The sequence below is a fragment of the Lygodium microphyllum genome, chromosome 21, assembly GCF_053477565.2.
Source record: "Lygodium microphyllum isolate KBCC chromosome 21, Lygodium_microphyllum_v1.1.10, whole genome shotgun sequence".
Lineage (NCBI taxonomy): Eukaryota > Viridiplantae > Streptophyta > Polypodiopsida > Schizaeales > Lygodiaceae > Lygodium > Lygodium microphyllum.
The window spans coordinates 130,231,949-130,253,433 of NC_141155.1; the positions used below are offsets into that span (position 1 = coordinate 130,231,949).

General features: G+C 45.2%; 1 pseudogene across 1 annotated transcript; it reads left to right on the forward strand.

The window, feature by feature from the left end:
* The first annotated feature begins 15,530 nt into the window (after positions 1-15,530).
* LOC148018547 (putative laccase-11) lies at positions 15,531-20,000 on the forward strand (annotated as a pseudogene). Its single transcript, XR_015687687.1, has 8 exons — positions 15,531-15,797; positions 15,916-16,067; positions 16,610-16,857; positions 16,938-17,066; positions 17,255-17,911; positions 18,693-18,842; positions 18,987-19,197; positions 19,752-20,000. The product of XR_015687687.1 is annotated as a putative laccase-11 (transcript).
* The last annotated feature ends 1,485 nt before the right edge of the window (positions 20,001-21,485 follow it).

The window sequence follows — 21,485 nt, forward strand, 5'->3', positions numbered from 1 at the left end:
CATCAATCACATTTACTGGTTTATACCAGCTACTCATCTCATCAAAAATAACATCTCTGCTCACTGTAAACTTATGAGTAGAAGGGTTATAGCATCTATACCCTTTGTGCTGCAGAGAGTAACCAATAAAGATGCACTTCTCAGCTTTTGGATCCAACTTGGATCTCAACTCATCTGGTACATGTACATAGGCAATGCAACCAAAAAATTTCAAATGAGAAATATCTGGTTTCCTACCAGTATACCTCTCCTCTGGAGTCATTCCATGTATTGCTGCAGTGAGATTCATGTTCATTATGTAGATTGCTGTAGCAACTGCTTCAGCCCAATAAAAATCTGGCAAGTCTTTTTCATTGAGCATGGCACGAGATACCTCTCCAATATGCCTGTTTTTCATTTCTGCAATTCCATTTTGTTGTGGGGTATGACTGCATGAATATTGCTGCTTTATGCCATGCTCCTACAAGAACCTTGCAAACTCATTTGAGAGGTACTCTCCCCCTCCATCTGACCTTAGGCATTTTATCTGCAGGCCTGTTTCTTTTTCAACCATAACTTTAAGAGTTTTGAAATGCCCAAAAACTTCACTTTTCTTTTTCATAAAATACACCCAAACTTTTCTGCTATAGTCATCAATAAAAGTGACAAAATAATGACAGCCTCCAAGAGATCTAGCTTTAGTAGTCCACACATCAGAGTGGATTAATTCAAATGGCTTCTCACTCTCTTGAACATGTCTAGGAAATGGTTTCCTTGCCTGTTTTCCAAACTGACAGGCTTCACATATCTTATGCATTTCTGCAACCTTGAATTTGGGCAATCCTGGAACAATATTTTGGGCCTGCATTGATTTAAGTCATTGTACATTAACATGACCAATGCGTTTATGCCAGATATCAATATCTGCAACTACACCGGTCCCATGTGCAAACATTGCATCACTCAATTCAGACATGTCTACATCCAATGTAAATATTCTGCCCTTCTTATTTCCTTTTGCTATCAAGCGACCTTTATTTTTCATATCCTCAACAAAGCATCCATGAGGATTAAATCTGACCTGCAAGCCCTGCTCAACCATTTGACCAACAAAAACCAGATTCTTGGTGATATTCGGGACATGAAATACATCGGACAAGTATTTCTTTTTCCCATCCTGCATAGACAAAGGAATTTTTCCAATCTGCACAATAGGATGTGCAGTATCATCACCAGTCTCCACAAATCCTGGTTTTTCCATTTTCCTTGCATCCTCCATTCATTCTGCATGACCTGTCATGTGGTTTGATGTACCTGAGTCAACATACCATACATCATTGCTTTCTTCTGCACTTGTCATAGAATTGTTCATGTGCTGCAAGATAAACAAATGCTCATTTCTGTCATCACCCTGTCTACTAGAAGATGCATAATTCCCTTGTTGCAGTTTTCCATTCATGATGTCATTCTGCTTTTTATAGCAATCTTTAGCCATATGACCCATTTTACCACAGTAGTAGCATTCAACATTACTGTTTGCATTTTGGCCTCTTTGCCATCCACCACGACCTCTTTGGCTTCCCCTGTCTCTAGAGTTACCACGTCCTCCTCCATAGGACTGGTTTTCTTGAGTTTGCTGCATATTCTGATTTCTACCACGGCCTCCAAATCGGCCTCCTCTACCTCTGCCTCTACCTCTTCCAGCATTTGAGTAGAAGACAGCTTCTTTTGAAGTTCCTCCTGAAGAAGATGCACCACCATTTCTCTGCTCCTCAGAAATTAGAAGAGCAATCAACTCCTCAAAATCAGAAAATCTTTCATGGACGGAAATGGATGTTCGGAATTGTGCATAATCCTTTCCTAGACCATTCAAGGTCACAAAAACTAAATCATCATCTTCCACTGGTGACCCAATGGAAGCAAGTGCATCTGCAATCTTCTTCACCTTCATGTGGTAGTCATTGATGCTCATATTTTCTCTTTGCACATTGTGCAACTCTTGCTTGAGCTGCATTTTCCTGGCTTGCGTATTTGTGCTATACATCTTTGACAGAGTATCCCATGCCTCCTTTGGCGTACTTGCATCCTGAATATGCACAATCATAGAGTCTGAAATGTTGATAGACAGCCAGTACATAACTTTTCTGGCTCTCTCATGCCATGCTTTGAATGCCTGCATTTGCTGTTGATTGGAAACATCAGGAAGAACTAGTTCTTCTTCATTTCCTACAACAAATTTCCAATATCCTTTTCCCATACGGAAATTCGTCATTCTAAACTTCCATGCTTGGAAGTTGTTCTTGTCAAGCTTTTCAGTTACAATCTGTGAAAGAGAATCAGACGCCATTACAGAACACTGCAAAAAATTCTGTCACTGCAAAAAACACAGTTTCACCCTCACAAGGGCAAATCTGCAAGACTGGCGAAAGTGGTATTTGACCACACAGTCACTTCCCAGTGACGATTTTGCATAAACAGGAACCAAGGATGATTTTGTAACTCCCAATGTCTCTGCACATAAGCATACGATGTAATTTCTGTGGTAACTTTTCACCGACCTGTAGAACAGTGGTCGCACAGCATAAAACTGGGCCTTTTCCTGAGTGCGTGCAGAAAACTTCCGTCTCCAAAACAGGCCCCGAAATGGCCTTAAATAAAAAAAACAGGGTCGCCGGGGGCTAAAGCCCTCACCCGCAGCATATACTGCCCTCTTGCTTCACCGCGAAGGGCGTCTCAACCTGAGACAATACACTCCTGCAATTTTCGGCTGTGCTACCTGCAGAGATCTGCTCCCAAAACAGAAAATGAAAGCAACACTGCTCCTCTTACCAGAACACCGCGAGCTTGGCTTGCTTTCTTGAGCTCCTTACCACGAACAAGACTCTGATACCATGTCAAGATTGTGGGAGAGAAGGAAGGAGTCTCACTTGTAGCTTTCTTGCTTGCACAATGGGGGAAGACACACAAGGGTGGAGGCTGAAAACAGTTTTCCTCTTCTTAATTGTGTAAGCCAAAAGAACTCAAGTACAAAGAAATAGAAGAACCCTATATATGGGTCTCAAACCAAACTCAACTAACTAAGGTGGCATACTAACTGAGCCATGAACTAGAGTAGATAAGGATAGCTATCATGTAGCTATTATTCATGGGCGGTGTACCAACCGCGTCTGCAACTGACAAGTCGGTGACATAAATACACAATGGTCACCCTGGCGTATCACGAGTGGAGCTCAATATCTCAACAGGGAGATGACCTCTTGATGGTTTGGGTGGGGGGGATTTGATGTGGAGGGAGATGAACTTGGTGATGCGGAAGGGGAGTAATTATTTTCCAATGAATGTGGCTAAGGGGGGGACTCACTCTGGTGAGTATTTTTTGCTACCTTTGTTCCTCTATTCCACCATTTTTGTCTTGAATCTTTTGCTTTGTAGATGACTTGGTTGCACTTGGCCCTTGGCCTCCACCACTAGGCATTCCACCTTGAACAACTTTGTTTGCTCAGTTGCTACTTGGCCTCGAATGAACTTACTACTACCCTTTGTCTCCATCAATAGCACTTAGCTTGTGACATCTGAATAGGACCATGCACACAACCTTAGGCATCTGCTTGTAGGGCTCGCTCACCAATAAGCCTTGTCCTTGCATGTTTAAGTAGCGGATAGGGCTTGGCCCTCGATTACTATGCAATCAATCTTGGTCTTTGGCTATGGCACACCACCCTTGATCACCTTGGCCCCACACACTTATGTGCCTTGCATCAATGAACAACCATTTCACCAAAACAATTGGGCATATCAAGCCCTTGGCAGTGTGGCTCTGCCATAAGTAAGCCTTGGATGGCCATTCCACTTGCTTGATCACACCCTCGACCGCCTCATAGCACCCTCTTGGCCTGTTCGATAGGACAAGTGGCTAATGTCTTAGCCCCGGCCATAAGTGGCCAACTTGGTCATCAGCACAAAAATAGGCACCTTGACTTGTTAAAATTAGCCCCAGGATCCATCATAACAACAATGGCCATGTGGCCTTTGAGTCGGCCCACATGGCTCTGATTATCAGCTCCTCGATTTACTTTTTTTAAACAATCAAACGATGATATTCTTCACACAAGAGCACATTGAAGGAACCTTTTGCAACTGAAGTTAAAACGATGCCATGCTTCTGGAAGACCTTTGAATTCGCATTCGCAAAAGCTTCTTGCTCCACTGCTGAATTGCTCAACAGCGAGATCTCTAAGGAGCAAGCCATCAAACAGCGCCTCATCACATCATACGATCAGCGAACCACTTTTGCTATCATTGATCAAGAAATCACAGCGTTATCAAAGCTCGCTGATACTGACTACCCATTCTTGAGGCATTGGTACACTCTTAGGCTGCAATGGGAAGTTGAAGGGTGTCGTATAATGACCAACGCTGAGCAACGCCGCGCTAGCAAAACAACGGAATACGACCCCACATATGTCGCGCCAACCTCATATAGAGTGTTAACCACTCTTCAAGGCTGACCCATGGAAGAACAAATCAAAGGACACCCCTACCTCAACCGCTTGTTGACTGAGGAAGAGTTACACATTGCTAGCCATGTCAACTCTGGTGACTTCTTAACATATGTTCTCACATACATCACGCAAGTGGGGATTCAACCCTCTGATCTGGACCGCGAAGCTCACTTAGAATATAACCCCCAGTTCTATGATTGGCTCCTTCACAAGTAACTCCTACACCACCATGCCGAACGCCCTTGCCCTTCTGACCCTAAATCCTAGGAAGGATTCTTCTCAAGCTGGAAGGGGAAGGGGTAAGGTGAATAAGGTGAATCAAATCAGGCCAATTAAATCAAAATTAGTGAAACACATAAACATATATTATGAAAAACGGATGGGGTAGGAAAAAGGATATGAAAACTTTGAAGTAAAGGACAAAAAGTCAAAGTCTAAAAATGAAAATCTACATTGGTTCTTAATGAATTCATGCAAAAAGCATAGAATTTTTCTTTTTCAGCAATCAACAAATTACCATGTGGAAAGATAAAATTACGGTTTATGATAAAAACGAAAAATATCGCAACAAGACCATGCCCACCAGCTTCCATTCACGGAAGAGGAGAGAGCGCAGTACAACATCACCTTGGAGAGCCACACCTACAACCAACTAAAATTCCGAGCTATTCACAACTTGGAAGGATTGGTGGCCAAAGAAGAGGTGGCTAGGAGAGTCATTGAAAACTGCAACTTCACCAAGTACCTGGAAAGATTCGCACAAGAACCCGACCACACAAGGTGCATGAAATTTCTCAGGTCTTATGACCCCGACAACGAATGCGGCACCGTCACAATAGGAAGGGGACAAAATGCCAAGCAATTGTTGGTTCGCTTATCCCCCGCCTTGGTAGAAAAGGCGCTAGGACTAGAACCGAAAATAGAAAAGAAGCAGAAGAGAGATGTGTACGCCATGCTGGAGATGAGAAAGGAGGACGAGCTGACAAATGGCAGCATCAACATTCAAGATATCCCTGATGCAAAAACCAGACTGCAGGCAAAACTGATACACGTGCTCTTTTCCAGCCAGTGCTACAATGCATTGATGCACTAGATCAGTGTGCCAGTATTGGAGAATGTCGTGGCTCATACCTTGCATGAAGTCGATCGGAATGGCTATGTGCGCAAAACCATCGACCAGGCGGCTAAAGCACTGGCTTTGGAAAGCATGCCAGCAGGTGGAGGGTCGCCAACTTCCAAGGCCACAGAGAGGAAGAAGGCCTCATTTATCGGCTACGGACGCATTTTGGCTACGCTCATCCAGGAGGCAATAAAGGAGACAAAGAATGCAGAAGAAGAAGAAGGAGAAATGTCGGATAGGTCGCCCCCTCACCAGGACAAAGAAGGGTCCATCAATAGAACTGAGACCAAGGAAGAAGGGGAAGAACAGAAAACCAAGAAGATGACCAAGAAACCCAAGAAGAAAACAGTCCAAAGGAAGAAAGAGGATGACGAAGGCCGCAAGAAGGAGAAATAGGACTTGGAAAGGGCCAAAAAAAGAATCCCTTAAGGAGGCCAAGGAGAGGGAGAAGAAGAAGAAACAGGAAGAAGAAAAGGAAAAGGAGGAATTACAGAAGGCAAAGAAGGTGTCAAAACAGGAGGCTGAGGAGAGGAAAAAGAAGGAAAAGGGAGAAAAAGACAAAAAGGGGGAAGAATGCCAAAAAACAGAAGTGGAAAGGCAAAGAAAAGCCGCGGAGGAAGACGAGGAACTAAGAAGGAAGGAGGAAGAAGACCTGGTTGAGACTACACGCCGGTCTATCGAACAACAAAGTAGGGCAAATGAATTAGGGAATCTGAGCCCGCAAAGAGAAGAAGAGCCTGGTTCTAGCACACAGGTGCCAAAAATCATGTCGCCTGTTGTCATTGAGGGCAAGGGCAAAGCCCCAATTCACCCGATTCCGCCCCTCATGGTGCCTCGCACCAAACCAACCACCGTCACCCCTAGCATCCCGACTAGTGCCAATGTTTCAAATTTCGTGGCATGGATGCAATACTTCATCAACAAAGAAATGGGCCAAGAACAAAGCACCGAAACTACGGCCACAAGGCAAAAAAGGCCAGCCATTGATGTAGAATCAAGACAAGACCCTAAACGGCAGAAGGTGGAAGACTTGACATCACCAACCCACACAACGATGACGCCATCAGCTTACTACAACGAGTACGTCACCGAGCTACTCTCCCAATTGGAGAAAGCTAAGGAGGAATGAAAGATAGCTGTGGCTGAGTTAGCGGCTGAAAAGGAGTCAGTAGAGCTGCCTTCCAACTCGACAAAACTAGAATGATAGTCATGCAGCAAAGGGAGATCTCAGATCTCAAGCAAGAAGTGAAGGCTAAGGATGATAGGAAAGAGCACTAGAGGTAGCTACTAGACAATGAAACATAGGAACTTGTGAAAATGCAGAGAGAACACAAGCTCTTGATCATGCAGTATGAGGAGCTAATTGCAAAAGCCGCCAAAGTCAAAGCGCTTATGGCTGAGCTCAATGCCAGGGGCGAGGAAAGAAAACAGAACATGGAGCACTAGTAGAACAAGATCAAGTCCCTGACCGATCAGCTGAACTCCCAAAAAGAAGAACAGGAGACACTGGTCAAAGAACGGGAATACCAAGAACAAAGGCTCACAACCCTGGCTCTAAGGCAAGGAGAGAGTCTAGAAGAGATAAACAAGAAAGCAGAGGAGTGGGCCATGCAGAATAAAAGAAAGGTGAAGACACTGGCACGGCACCTTGCTCTAGTGGAAAAAGAGAAGATCATCGCAGAGAACAAGACAGAAGCCGCCCAGGTGGCCTTTGGTACCCAACAGAAGGCCTTCCTCAACACAATCATGGACACCACCCGCCCAGAGGAGGGAGAATCATTGGAGGTGGCACAAAAGAAGCTTAACATTGCACGCAGAGCCCTGCATGCAGGACTGCAAATGCCACCCCAACCTGCGGAGGTTAGACTAAGCCTGGAAAAGCAAAGGAAATACCTACTGCTGGCCGGCCTAACCCCCCAGGAAGTAGATGCCATAGGATTTGAAGAGAGAGCACCACAGGCAGACCGGCAGGGGGAGGAAGCAGAACTCGAATTCGACATGGGCAGATTCAGAGAGGATGTGATCACACAACCCTCCTCGCCGCAGTCTCAAGAACAACAATAGAAGGATCCATCTGCAGAGAGACAAGCCGCACTTAAAGAGAGATGCAGGAAGCTAGTCAAAGAAGCCAGGAAGCAGTTAAGGGCAGCCGTGTAGCCGTCCGCACCCCTCCCACCTTGCCCTGATAACATCCCAGTTGGATTCCATGCAAAGCTAGCGGTTTGGGAAGGACAAGAAAAAGAAAAGGATCCATTCACCTTTAGCTTTCTCCTGCCCAACAATCTACGGAGGGTCTTGCCGCTTAAGGTGATGGAGCAGGTGATCGCGATTGGTGGCTGACTAGGGCAAAAGTGGCTAGAAGAGAGAGAGAAGACCCCCACCTCTTGTGAAACTGAAGAGGCCAACTACTGGCAAAACAATATTTTTGAAGTTTCATATATAGTACAGGGCTATAAAAGCCAACCCCTGTGGAGGAGGCGAGTATGCAACATTAGTATGCTCGCCTGGATGGCATTTTGTAACACGCTGCCCTTCGAGAGGAACAACCCCACATACATGGTATACCCTCGAAGGGTAGGTGTGGATTTTGATGCCACCCTCCACGGGCGTTACGACTTTCCCATTATCTATAACTCCAATATAATATCCTTCGAACATGCCCTCCTCTTTAACCTAGAAAGCCTAGATGACTCTATGATGCGCTTCCTCGTAGATTTCTCTTCATGTCCTGACCCAACTTTTGTAACTACATATAACTACCTTAGATTACTTAAGCTATTACTTAATCAGGACCCAACTCCACAAGAGCGTGGTCTGCCTCCCCTCTTCTTCGACCCTAACGCCATTGACAGCTGTGCCATGGCTCGTCTCATGATGAGGGCTAGTCTCCTCCCCTCCTTTTGCCTAGCCCTCCTAGAACACATGAATGACAGCCAGTTTACTAGGTGCAATCACCCTTTCCTCTCCACCACCTCTCTCCACGTCCACATGAATCTGAAAGGATACATACAAAGCTACCAATTTTTTAGTAAATCCATCCAACCCCCTTTTCCTCCTCATTCAGATGAAGAGAATTTGGCCCTGGCTGTCATTCTACTACTATAACTTCAAAAAAAAAAAGAGAAAAGAAAAGTAAAGTAAAGTAAAAGCGAAGAAAAGAACAACATGAAAGGAAAAGCACGAAAGACTCTCCACTGACTGGACAACATAGCCCACTTGCAAAAGCACTTACCACCACATAAAGCACGATCATTGCACCTAGGGGTTCTCAAGTTAGGCATGCCCAGTGGCTTCGGTTGGCCGGCTCCACTCCTAACCCCCTAGCCCTTTTGCTCCCCCACTCCACGCTTAGGGCACATCAAGGGCAGGACATATCTAGGGAGGTAACACTCGCCTATGGCTAGATCTGTCACCCTAAGCCACTTGCACCGCACCTCCCTTGGCACAAATGGGGTCCTCAAGTGTGGGACATCACCCAAGCTTGCCTACGATTAGATCCACCTCCCCATTTCACTAGCACGAGCACAATGCACTAACACAATGAGGTAGGCACTTCCCTTAGAAATAGCATCGCACCTTCTCCTTTCAGGCATCACAAAAAGCAACAAACCACCAACTTCGGAGGCCCCCGTCAAACACGCAATACCCATTTGGCTTCTCCAACAAAAATCATTTCACAACTTCCACAAGCACCTGAGTCTCCAAGTGGCCCTCACCTTTACACCACTTGGCCAATTATCTGTCAACCTATAACAACACAGAAGTGCCATGGGACTGGCACCCGTCTAGGAGGGGGGTAATATTAACCCCAAGTCGAGATGGTGAAAAAAGAAAGGAAAAAGCAAAAAATCATAGAAAAAAAGCAAAGACACGCAAGCGACCTCCAAAGCTAAGCCAGAAAAAAAAGCGCAATTTTAAATGAAAGGCGCCTCAAAGAACTTAGAAAACTCTTGTAAAAGAGCGCCAAGCTTCCTCCTGTGCCAATTGTAAAATATTAGACGGGTGTAGGCTAGAGGCATAATGCTAGAAGAGGGAAATGAAAAAAGGACCTTGCCACAATGGCCGGTCATGTAAAAAAGGGATGGGTGCCCATGGGATTTTAGGGTTTGTATATATAAAGTTTAAAAAGTGAATGAGAGCTCATTCTTTGGTGTGGGGCTAACAAGAACTCTCTTCTTCTCTCCTCATCTTCTTGCTTGTGTGTGCTCTTGAGAGAGGGAGTGTGAGAGTGTGAGGGAGTGAGTGTGTGAGAGTGAGGGATCAAGAGGGTGAAGCTCTTCACCATCTCCTCTTCTCTTCTTCTCTTCTCTTCTCTCTTCTCTCACGTGCGGCTATGGAGGATGGAGCTTGGGGATGGAGGAGGCTTGAGGATGCTTGAGCTTGCATCTAGGATCATGGAGCTATCGGGGTGTGCGAGAGAGGAGGCAACTCGTATCGGCATCAAGGTAAGCTCACTACACTCATAGGATTGACGGCGCGTCGGCTAGGTTAGATATAGCCATTAGAGCTCACTTGAAACGCTTGAAGCAATAAGCGGTCCGTGGGTCTTGGTGGTTGAGCGAAAGCTTCCACTACACCTCTCTTGAACCTTGTTTATTTTCATAGTATTAGAGCCATCCCACAATTGCGCGGAGCTTAATTAAAGATTGAGGTAAAGGCATTGGAACACGAAAGAAAACAAGCAAGCAACAGCTAAGAAGTTCTTTCACCTTGCTTCGTTTGCCTTAGGTTATAGCTACAAGGAGGTTCCAGTTTAGTCAAGAAAAGTTCGCCAATATCAAATGTATGGGTCACAACTGAGTGTAGTCCAACAAGTGCCGTCCAAAGCACTTGGCCTATGTGCTCATGTGTGAAGAAGATCATTGTTTGACTGTTTAAAAAACTCAAATCAAGGAGCTGATAATCAAAGCCATGTGGGCCGACTCAAAGGCCACATGGCCATCGTTGTTATGATGGATCATGGGGCTAATTTTAACAGGTCAAGGTGCCTATTTTTGTGGTGATGACCAAGTTGGCCACTTATGGCTAGGGTCAAGACATTAGCCACTTCTCCTATCAAATGGGCCAAGAGGTTGGTATGAGGCGGTCGAGGGTGTGACCAAGCAAGTGGAATGGCCATCCAAGGCTTACTTATGGCAAATCCACGTGGCCAAGGGCTTGATATGCCCAATTGTTTTGGTGAAATGGTTGTTCATTGATCCAAAGCACATAAGTGTGCGGGACCAAGGTGATCAAGGTGGTGTGCCATAGCCAAAGGCCAAGATTGATTGCATGGTAGTCAAGGACCAAGCCCTACCCGCTACTTAAACATGCAAGGACAAGGCTTATTGGTGAGCGAGCCCTATAAGCGGATGCCTAAGGTTGTGGCATGGTCCTATTCAGATGTCACAAGCTAAGTGTTATTGGTGGAGACAGAGGGTAGTAGTAAGTTTATTCGAGGCCAAGAAGTAGCTAAGCAAACACAGTTGTTCAAGGTGGAATGCCTAGTGGTGGAGGCAAAGGGCCAAGTGCAACCAAGTCATCTACAAAGCACCCCTTTAAAGACAAAATGGTGGAATAGAGGAAGAAAGGCAGCCAAAAATAGTCACCTGAGTGAGTCCCCCCCCCCACCCACATTCATTGGAAATTAATTACTCCCCTTCCTCATCATTAGGTTCATCTCCCTCTACATCAAAGCCTCCCCCCACCCAAACCATCAAGAGGTCATCTCCCCCTCCTAGTAAATTCTCCTTCTCCCCATCATCATCATCACCACCTCCTTCTTCTTCTTCTTTCTTAGCACCTCTCTGAGCAAAGAACAAATCTTATTCTCCCCTAATAACATATAAGTAATTCACCCCACACACAAACACACACATAAAAAATATAAAATCGCCCCCTCTCATTTTTCCAAAATGGAGGCAAATAGGAGCTAACAAGCTCTAAGAGCTCTAAGTGAGTGAGTGAGTAAGCGATAGAGTAAGAATGAGAGAATATATTAAACAAATAGAGAGTGAGAGAAAGAGAGAGAGAAGATATGAAGTGGAAGATAAATAACAGAAGGAAATAGAGAGAATAGAGAGGGAAAGAAACAAAGATGAGAAGGGAGAGTGAGAAAGAGAGTGAAACAAAGCTCATGCCACCGATGATGCATACATAAAATCAAGCTCACATACACAAAGGAAAAACCCCTTTCTCTTTTATTTTCTCTAAATCTTCATTTTCTTTTATGAGAATGCCACCACATGAGCATACAAATGTCTGGGTTTCCTCGACCACCATTGTGAGCCCATCATTTGACTAGCAACGATGCAAGCAAGCAAGAAAATGCTCCATCCAAGCATCGCCTCCACAAACAAGCTCTTGACTTTTTTGGGCCTTTAATACAAGCACATGTGTATCCTTCTTCACTTTCACTAGCTTTGTCTTCATAGCATATCCATTGTCTTCCCTTCCACAAACTCCTCTTTCTCTTCCTCATAGTTTCAATTATGGCTACCTCATCCTCTCTATATCCACTGTCTACGTCTTGGGTCCTCTCCTATTGGTGGGTTCCTTGAGTGCTTTATCTAAGTGAGTTTCTTCAGTTATTGAATACAATTCTCAATTTATGGTCACTCAGTGTGCTTGTCGCTTCTCGTGCACTTGTGCTCAATCAGGCTTTCAATTTCCTTAAGTGCATTCAAGTGTAGAAATTCAAGGTGAGTGCAGTAAACAATCTCGAAGTATCTTACGCACTCTCGCTTTGTTCCGGGCCTGATAGGCTTATTGTAGCCGCCTTGACAGGGTTCAGGATTTTTCTAATATGTTGTCTCGTTTGTTTTTTGCCAATTAGGTTTTAACTACTCAGCGCTTTGAATCTAGGTCTATGGGTCTCGCTGCTAACCAAACTGCTCCCTACAATTTCGTCTATTCCGTGTGCTAGAATCAAGTTCTGAGCATCAGAAGGACTTTCGACAGTTTGTGCTGTTGAGCTCTAGCCAGGTCAAGTCAAATTTTTGAGAATTTGATTAAAATTTTCACTCCACCCAGCTGGTCCAAATTGTAGGGTCCGAGTGAGTCACTCGGACGGGCTGAGATGCATGGGCCGAGGACCGAATTCGTGACTCGGACAGGGTAGACTCGGACAGGCCGGGGCGCAAACTCAGACAAAGTCGCTCGGACAGGTTCGCTTGGACGTGCCGAATGGTCAATTCAGACGAGGTCACTTGGACGACGGGCCGAGGGCCGAATGTGACATGTGGCCGAGGGCGGAATCCTATGGCTCGAACGGTTTGGCTCAGACGGGCAGGGCCGAGGGCCGAATTAGTCGATGATCCAAAAGGTTAACTCGGGCGGACCGAGTAGGTCTGGGCCGAGGGCCGATTAGGGTTTCGAGCCGAGTGGGCCGAACGAAAGAGGGTCGAGGGCCGATTCTGGGACTTGGCCCAGAAGCGACCGTTTGGACAGGTCGAATGCGGTGCGACGACGATAGAGCGAGAGGTCGATTTTGCTCGATTCTTGCGATTTAATCAATCATAGCAAGCATAAACCTCCAAATCCTATCTAGGGGGATAGGAGAAGGAATTCATATACCTGAATAGAGCTGTAGGCTCATCGATGATGCGATTGGATCGAATCGTGCAATGGCTCTCTCTCTCTCTCTCTCTCTCTCTCTCTCTCTCGCTCGCTCTCACTGAACTGGTCACAAATGAGCTCTCCCTTGGCCTCTTGGCTCCTATACCCCTTCTCGAGTATGGTGTTGATGCCCCCAATCACTCACTTGCCGATCTTAGGCATCATAAGCGAGCTTTTTACCATTTTTTGCACGATTTTTGCCATGTTTTACCCTATTTTGCAATAGTAAATCCTACCCTTCTGCGATGTGATTTCCTAATCCTAACCTATGCTAAATGCAACAAAAATCGAAAGCAAAAAAGTAAAATAATTTCTCCATGTTTCCCAATCATCAAACAAACAAAATGTCCCAAAATACTTACTTGTTTTAAGAATCAAAAATACCCAAACTTCTTACCTATCTCAAGCTCCGTTTCGGGGATGAATCCCTTACTTTGATGCTCAATATGAGGCACGCAAGTGCTCAAGCTTGAATCTGTTGATCCTGGCAATCGAATCAAAATGTAGTGGGAGCTTTCGCTCAACCACCAAGACCCACGGACTGCTTATTACTTCAAGCATTTCAAGTGAGCTCTAATGGCTATCTCTCACCTAGCTGACGCGTCGTCGATCCTATGAGTGTAGTGAGCTTACCTTGATGCCGATACGAGTTGCCTCCTCTCTCGCACACCCCGGTAGCTCCACGATCCTAGATGCGAGCTCAAGCATCCTCAAGCCTCCTCCATCCCAAGCTCCATCCTCCATAGCCGCATGCAAGAGAAGGGAGAAGAGAAGAGAAGAAGAGAAGAGGAGATGGTGAAGAGCTTCACCCTCTTGATCCCTCACTCTCACACACTCACTCCCTCACACTCTCATACTCCCTCTCTCAAGAGAACATACAAGCAAGAAGATGAGGAGGGAAGAAGAGAAGAAGAAGAGAGTTCTTGTTAGCCACACACCAAAGAATGAGCTCTCATTCACTTTTTGAACTTTATATATACAAACCCTAAAATCCCATGGGTACCCATCCCTTTTTTACATGACCAGCCATTGTGGCAAGGTCCTTTTTCCATTTCCCTCTTCTAGCCTTATGCCTCTAGCCTACACGCGTCTAATATTTTACAATTGGCACAGGAGGGAGCTTGGTGCTCTTTTACAAGAGTTTTCCAAGTTCTTTGAGGCGCCTTTCATTTAAAATTGCGCTTTTTGCCCCGGCTTAGCTTTGGAGGTCGCCTACGTGTCTTTGCTCTTTTTCCATGTTTTTTTTTGCTTTTCCCTTTCTTTTTCCGCCATCTCGACTTGGGGTTAATAAGAGATGAAGCACCCAAGAGCACATATTAACAAAAGCAATGGAGACTTGAGAACACAGAGAGATAGGACTAAATCTTATTCTTCTTTCTTTCTTTTTCTTCACAAAAGAAAAACTAAGTCTACAACATGAATGAAAGTACCAGAATGTATGTACACACAGTCACTAAGTGTGAACTTGCAAAGGAAAGAAAAGTGGCACCATGAATGTGCCACAACCAAGGGTGGATTACATGGGTGTAGTCTGGCTATAGAATCAATAATGTATCCTCATGTCAGTCACCTAACATGCTGATGAATAATATCTTGTCACAATTTTGATTCACTGTTAGCTTGGAGATAGGCTATATTGGAGGAAACTGATGAGGCTTGGATGGCCTCAACCTCCTATTGCTTATTGTGGGTCTACATAATCACTCACAAGGATACCATTTCACCTCACCGAGTTTATTAAACTTGCCTTCTGGTCCGGAAGCACTCGCCATGCTATAGAAGTTCGCCATTCACAACTCCGGAATAGGTAGCACTGTGGCAATCAAAAGAGGAAACCCGCAAGAGTGAGGGGGGGAGAAAGGAAAAGAGGGAGGGAAAAAAGAGAAGAAACAAACACAAAACAAGAAAAGGTTGGGCCAACCACCACTCACTCAAGTTGCAACTTAAATGTAATTTCAAAGACGCATCGTCTCACACCGTAGCTGCTGGCCGCCAACCATTAGGCAGGAGCGCCCTTGGGGCCATGCTAACTAGTTGGAGTGGATAAGAAGAAATAAACGTTGGTGTTTAGATCATTGATTCGCCTTGGATTGGGTGCTTCAATTGTAATCAAAGTGATCAGCCAATCAGTGGCGTGTGATTATTATTGAATCACGAGAGCTGGCAAGCCAATTCTACCTTCCTATTTTGAAAAGGAATTGAATTTATGTGAGCTGCTTGGACGTCAGTGCCTTGCTTGCAGGAGCTACAATTTGACTTGAAGGCAGCTGGGAGGCTAGAAAGGAAAGGCTTATAAAGAGACCAGTAGAAGCCTAATAGAGCATAGAGGGAGAAGAGAGAGAGAGAGCTTGAGCGTATGAAGAGAAGAGTAGAAGCCTGTGGAGTATAGAGAGGCTGTTAGTATCGGATAGTCAGAGTCGATTCCCCACTCCGAGAGAGAGAGAGAGAGAGAGAGAGAGAGAGAGAGCGGGCTGTGAACCATGGCATCCTACCGGCACCCCTGCCTTGCCCACCTCATCATCCTCCCTTTCATCCTCCTCTTTGTCTCTGATCAATCTTGCCAGCTTGCTTCTGCCAAGACTAGATACTTCCATTTCACTGTACGTTGCATTTTGATTTTGACAACAGCTCTCCTACTGATCTCTCCGTTGTAATGTAACTGTCTCCTCATTAATCGACAGGTAGAGTTGAGGTAATCCATTGTTTATTGCTGAACAGATCCAGTTTGCGAGCGTCACACGTCTCTGCCACACCAAGTCCCTGGTCTCGGTGAACGGCCAATTCCCGGGCCCAGCTAGCTACGTGAGAGAGGGTGACAAGGTGGTTGTCAATGTTACCAACCTGGTCACCTACAATGCCACTATTCACTGGTAATTCGACCGCAACTGATCCCCAGGCCCCATTAGCCCCCGGGGACGTTTGTCGCGAGACTGGGTTGCTAACCGGATGACCAGCTCTGAAGCCTTAACATAAAAATCCTCTCGTGCGCACATGCACATGCACGTTGTGTTCTTATAATATGCAGACCGTGCATAATATCCCTGATATGGGTTGCCCACCTCTGAACTGCACACGCAAACACTACATACAATGTAGGCTAGTTTACATGAGCTGCGAATCAAATCCAACCCTACGTAGTACGCAGTAAAGCCACTGGCTCACTTTCACCCAATGTGTACAAACTCCCTTTTTTGTTTTTTCTTGTGTGGCTCCCCCAATTCCACAATCTCTGCAGTGCCCACTTGCAAGCTTATTACTGATGTCCGTCTGCATTTGGATTTTAACTCTGGTAGCAATGTGCATTTGGTGAAAGATCAGCTTTGGAGTCGGCTTTTGAGACCGTAATAATCATGAACCTGATCTCTTTTCTCTGCATTCGACTGTGACAGTGTGTGATTGTGTGTTTTACTAGGCATGGAGTCAGGTAGGTACTGTCTTCATGGGCTGACGGGCCGGCCTATATCACACAATGCCCAATCCAACCAGGCCACTCTTATGTCCACCGCTTCCAAGTCGTCGGACAGCGGGGCACCCTCTTTTGGCATGCCCATTTCAGCTGGCTTAGAGCTACTGTCCATGGTGCCTTCATCATCCTTCCCAAGCACAACGCACCTTTTCCTTTCCCCAAACCACACAAGGAGATGGAACCCCTCATCCTAGGTAACATGTATCCACCATTAACGCTACAGCACTTATAACAGTTCTTTTTTATGCATTCACCTTGAGTCAATGTTCTTCAGGTGAGTGGTGGAATGCAAATGTGGAGGACATTATTGCCCAAGCCTTAGCAACGGGAGGCACTTACAATATCTCCGATGCCGTCACCATCAATGGGCAGCCTGGAAGCTTATACACCTGCTCAGCCCAAGGTAAGAGGCATATGTATGACTGCTGCGGCCAGCAGAGGTTGAGGATGGATTACGATCTATTTGAGCTAGTAAACTTCAGCAGTCGTGGTTTTAGTAAGCATTATGGTAATGAGCAGGATCCCATTGAGAACTTGATCAAGCTGTTCCCTCAATCGCATAACTCTTCGTGGGCTATGCATGGATTGCAGGCACTGCGGTGTACAATGTGACCCGGGGGGAGACATACCTTCTACGAATAATCAATGCGGCCGTGAACTTCCAGTTCTACTTTGCCATAGCCAACCACACCATGACAGTGGTGGAGGTGGACGCAGAGTACACAGAGCCCTTGCCAACGGACATGATCATAATAGCCCCGGGGCAGACGACGAACGTGCTGATAAAGGCCAACGGCTCCGTATCCAACTACTACATGGCGGCTTCTGTGTACTCTCCCCCAAACATCAGTATGGTGCCATTTCCTCAGACCCCCACAACTGCCATACTCCATTACAAAGGGGCAGAGCCTGCCTCGTTCCTGCTGCAATCGGACACATCAAACAAGAGCACGTCCCCCTTCGTTGGCCTTGCCTAGCTTCCCTCTGGCCAACGACTCCACCTTCCAGGTGAACTTCACCCAGAGCCTGAGAGGGCTGAACTTCTCTCGAGGGTACTACTACTATGATGTGCCCAAGGCGGTGGACATCGACCTGCTCCACACTGTGGGATATGCCCTTCAGCCCTGCAACAATGCCACCAGTACAGGAAGCGCCGCCGACTCGTGCCAAGGACCCAATGGCACCATCTTCAGATCATCCATGAGCAACATCACCTTTGTCAACCCTCCAAGACTGTCCCTAATTCAGGTGATCGGGGTGTTGCAAGTGACAACTGCGAGTAAATATTTAAATCATGCCGGGGACACTAGAAGAGCAGGAGTAGGATTGACACTAGCTAGAGTTTGCAGGGCAACATGAATGCTGTTGATTAATGCGGAACCCCATAGACACAGAGACAGAGAGAGAGAGAGAGAGAGAGAGAGAGAAAACTGCGAGCGCAGGTTAGCGTCATCTATCTATTTAGGAGAGACTTGCCACAAAGACTACCTCTGATGATGATGGCGACGATGGAGCACCTCCATTGCAGCGACCCACAGTACCAACAAGCAACTGATCGCAACAAGGTCCTCTGTCTCTGCAGGGCCTCACACGCACGCACACACACACACACACACACTCTCTCTCTCTCTCTCTCTCTCTCTCTCTCTCTCCCTCTCAGCCTAGAACTTAGAAAAGTTTGGCCATATCTAAAGTCTAGCCTAATCACTTGTGTACCGTGGCAAATGGCAATGTGGCTAATGAGCCTTCCGAAAGTTTGAAAAGGCGCGTGTCCTCCGGTGGATCCCCATGAAACACGGGCGCTTCTCCTCCTAAATTCTTATTTTAAAAACGAGGACCGGCCAAGAATTTAGCTTATCCCCACAACAAAGTACATATTTACATGTTATATTTGTGTGTGTGTGTGTGTGTGTGTGTGTGCACGTGCAGGTGCATGCATGGGGGTGGGGTTGTGTATGTAAATATGTATGTTGCATGCTGCTTGGTAGATGTATCTCTCATTCCGTCAGTCGATTGAATGCAATGGCAGGCCTACTATGACCACATAAACAGAGTGTACACCTCGGATTTCCCAGATGTCCCAATGTTCCAGTACAATTACACTGGTGTTAATCCGACAGACAAGGCAGCATTGCCAGGGACAAGGGTGAGGGTGATCCCATTCAACAGCTCCATTCAGGTGTGTTACTTTGTTGGAGACAATACCCGATGGAGGGGGGTGGTGTTTATTAACCGTATAATGATAACGACTAGCTTTTTTTAAAAAAACCATGACTTTATCCGTGAATATGAGCCACTTAAAATGGTTCTCCTCGGAATTCAGGTTGTTTACCAGAACACAGCCACGCTCTTTTTTGAGTCGCATCCCATCCACCTTCACGGCCAAAGCTTCTATGTGGTGGGCACTAGCATTGGCACCTTTAACCCCGCGACCGATCCAACCAACTTCAACCTTGTCAACCCCCACTCTCGCAACACCGTAGCTATCTACCCTGGTGGCTGGGCAGCTATCCGATGGCAGGCAATGAACCCAGGTAAACATAGCATGTGCTCTCGCAAACCTTCATTATCCCTATGTTGCCTTGTTCCACTCAATAAAATGCCTAAATTTCTGCTCAATTTCCTACCGCTTTTTATGTACCTTTTTGGTTAGGTTTGCTTGGTAAATAGTCAAACTATTTGGGTTAGCCTTACCAAGGAAGAGTTATCCGCAAACAGCTTGCAAACTCTGATCTTCTCCCTAGGTTAAGGTTGCCCCTCAAAGCTATCCTTGGGGGTAGTTTAGGGAGTGCCCCGGTTAGATTCTCGTTCAAAATCTATAGCTTAACCAAAATCTACAATGGGATGTGCAATAAGTTAAGTACAACATTATTCAAATCATATTACTAAACCTTTAAATCTAACACCAAGATCTACTTCCATGTCATATGAAGGCTTATTCCTTATACCGAACATCTAGTTACATAGGATCACTAGGCTCACTTTCAACTTGTATTGCTAAAACACCATCTTCATTGCATTTGCTTGTAACGTACTTGGCGATGCAGGACATCATCTTCACTAACGTGCTGTTTTGTGGTTTGATCAGGAGTATGGTTTGTGCATTGTCATTTTGACATACATCAATCATGGGGCATGGACATGGTCTTCATCACCCTTAATGGTGTGGGACCTTCCCAAACTTTACCACCACCGCCCAGTGATTTACCACAGTGTTAGTGGTTATGCAAGATTTAGATTTTGTTGAGGCCACATTTCCTCATATTGGAGATTTTGTATTGAGGCAATTACATTTAGTAATTATTTCATATGATTTTTGACAAACAGTTAATGTGAAGAGCAAATACATTTTTTGCATTGTCTTACATTCATATAATGTGTTTGTCTTGCTTGTGGATGTTCTACACCCATTCAAAATCTCTATAATGTAAGCAAGATTTCACTAAACCTAACTTATTCAACCAATAGGAAGCTATACCTGCCTTGTTTGACGTCTAATATGTGTGTGTGTGTGTGTGTGTGTGTGTGTGTGTGTGTGTGTGTGTGTGTGTGTGTGTGTGTGTGTGTGTGTGTGTGTGTGTGTGTGTGTGTGTGTGTGTGTGTGTGTGTGTGTGTGTGTGTGTGTGTGTGTGTGTGTGTGTGTGTGTGTGTGTGTGTGTGTGTGTGTGTGTGTGTGTGTGTGTGTGTGTGTGTGTGTGTGTGTGTGTGTGTGTCAAAAGATCATGCATTCAATTAGCAACAAGACAAAGTAAAACACAAACAAAATTGATGAGGACAGATAGAAAGCAACTCAATAACACATGAAGATCATAGAGAGATCACATAAGGCTTGCCCCGAAGTAAGGCACTAAGAATATTGGTGACTAGTCTCCAACTAAGTTTTAGTGAAAAATGAGTATAATGCAAAATTAATGGCAATGGGTGCCAAATAGGGTTTATTTTATATAGGTTATAAATGGTGGGTGGGGAACTTTAAGAGGGTCACAAGGATAGTCACATTGATGAGACCCACGATGACTAAGTACAAGCACCTCACTAGAGAAACCCCAATATCACTTTATAAAATAGCATGCATAATTGTAACTCTCCCTCTTCATATATGAGAAATTCTATGAGTAAGAAGAGATAATAATGATACAAAGAAGTTAAGAAACTAGGGGAAGTATGGATGCCACATTCGTGCACATAGATGAGATGTGCCTTAAGGATGGAGCAAATAAAATACTCAAATACGAAGCATGGAATGAAGAAAAACTTGCCACAAGGCATAGCTCTCCAACATCTAGGGTAGTCCAAGAAAGAGTCGCTCAATGCTCCAAGAAGAACATCCAATAGTCTTCAACTATATGCATCATTTAGAATGTCACACAATGTTGAAGTGGAATTGGTTCTCAAGCCATTGATTATAGTAGGGACTAGACTCATGAAGTACCTCCCAAGAACTAGTGTTGGATTCTTGTGAGGAAGTGAAACCAAAAGGACACCCAAGATACACTAATCACAAATCACTCCTCCTCAAGGTGAATGTCAAATATTTATAGGGGAGATTGTTGGCTTCCTCCCTCTCAAGCACCAATTACCATAGTTCCCCTTGACTGATTGACTTCAACTTGCATTAACAACTCCTCAACCCCTCCACCAAAGGTACACCAACAATGGCAATAAGTATCTCATGAGAGAGACTTAAAGCGAATGCAGCTTAATACTCAAGAGGAGGCATAGGCTATCCATGGTGAAGAATCCTCCATGCCCCAAACATCTCGAGTAGTGTACTTGAAATAAAACTAAAAAGATGCTCATGCAGAAGCCAATAAGCTAATAT